The sequence below is a fragment of the Dromiciops gliroides genome, chromosome 3, assembly GCF_019393635.1.
Source record: "Dromiciops gliroides isolate mDroGli1 chromosome 3, mDroGli1.pri, whole genome shotgun sequence".
Lineage (NCBI taxonomy): Eukaryota > Metazoa > Chordata > Mammalia > Microbiotheria > Microbiotheriidae > Dromiciops > Dromiciops gliroides.
Genome location: NC_057863.1, coordinates 574746834 through 574748302, shown reverse-complemented (window position 1 = coordinate 574748302; position 1469 = coordinate 574746834). Strand labels below are relative to the sequence as shown.

The 1469-nt window shown below is 37.0% G+C and overlaps 1 non-coding gene across 1 annotated transcript; it reads left to right on the top strand.

The window, feature by feature from the left end:
• Positions 1-615: 615 nt before the first annotated feature.
• Positions 616-719, top strand: LOC122752319. Its single transcript, XR_006356083.1, has one exon. It is a non-coding gene; the product is annotated as a U6 spliceosomal RNA (small nuclear RNA).
• Positions 720-1469: the final 750 nt, after the last annotated feature.

Here is a 1469-nt window from a genome sequence, read left to right as displayed (position 1 = left end):
GATATCGCTTTCCATATAGTACTTTACATCCATATCTCTGATGAGTTATTTGAACTCACAACCTCTCTGTGAAGTACAAGTTACAGCAATGATTATGCCTATTTTTCAAATGAAGAAATGAACACTACAAGGTGAAGTGAATAACTCATGGTCACAGCTAGAGATATCAGATGTAGGATTCACATGCCTTCCTGCCTCTAAGTTCTGAATCCTATCTGGTCCTGGGATGTGCAAATATACAGGATTAAAAAGGTATTTTTTGTTCCCTGTCAACTCTTCACCTCAGCTGTTTTTATTGCTATATCCCAGGTAGCTTGGAGGCACAAGACATTTCTTTTCAGTATTTTCTTGTGTCTAAAATGTTTGTTTTTACAGAACTTGAAATACTCTCTCCAAACAGAGTAACCTTGACATAGATGGTCCCATATTCACTGGTAAACATTTTATTGGCAAGACCCTGCAGAATAATTTACTTAGCATGACCTTCAGGGATGATAACACAGTAGATCAAGCTTCTCCTTATCATCTCTAGCCTGCTCACTGTCATTTAGAACTTACTGGAAGATAACAGAATTTTCCTCTCCTTTAGTTGTTTTTCAGTGTCTTTGGATGGTAGCTGGGTGGCTCTAACCTCATAGAAAGATATAAATACACAGAGAAGATGAGCATGGCCCTTGAGCAAGGATGACATGCAAATTCATGAAAGATGTAAATACAGACATAGGATATTAAGAGGGGTCCTTAGAGATCACATAGTCCAAGTCAGACATGTTACACATGGAGAAACTGAAGTTCAAAGAAGTTCAATGACTTAAACAAGGGCATAATGCCCACGTTCACAAACAATGATGCTAGTTCATAATAATATTTGAAGGAGCTATTTTTCAAGTTTGTAATTTCTGAGATTAATGAGGTCATTTTTTCTTCATTTCTGTCTTGGATTTAATTAACAATTGATGTGGTTATTCTATTTAGTTTCACTGCAAGTCCATTTAGGGTTAAAGTCATTAGTGCTACTATGGAAATGAATAGTCAACAAAATTGTTTCTGATGGGGTCAGAACTGGGAATATTTCTGTGGGCTAGTAGATGTGAGCATATTATTTGTAAGAAGAGATTAATATGAATTTGTCACTAAAACAGAGGCAAATAGTCTTTAAACTTAGAAATATTTTTATAAAAGGGGATTTAAAAAATTAACAGTCTTTCAGCTCAGCAACTTGAATCCAATTCATGAGTTTATCTTTTTTAGAGGGGGGGGGGTGGGGTTCAGGGTAATGAGGGTTAAGTGACTTGCCCAGAGTCACACAGCTAGTGTCAAGTGTCTGAGGCCAGATTTGAACTTGAGTCCTCCTGAATTCAGGACTGGTGCTTTATCCAGTGAACCACCTAGCTGCCCCATGAGTTTACCTTAATGTAAAGACTAATATCATTTAAAGGTTGAAAAAGGACTAGAGTCTTGCCAAATGC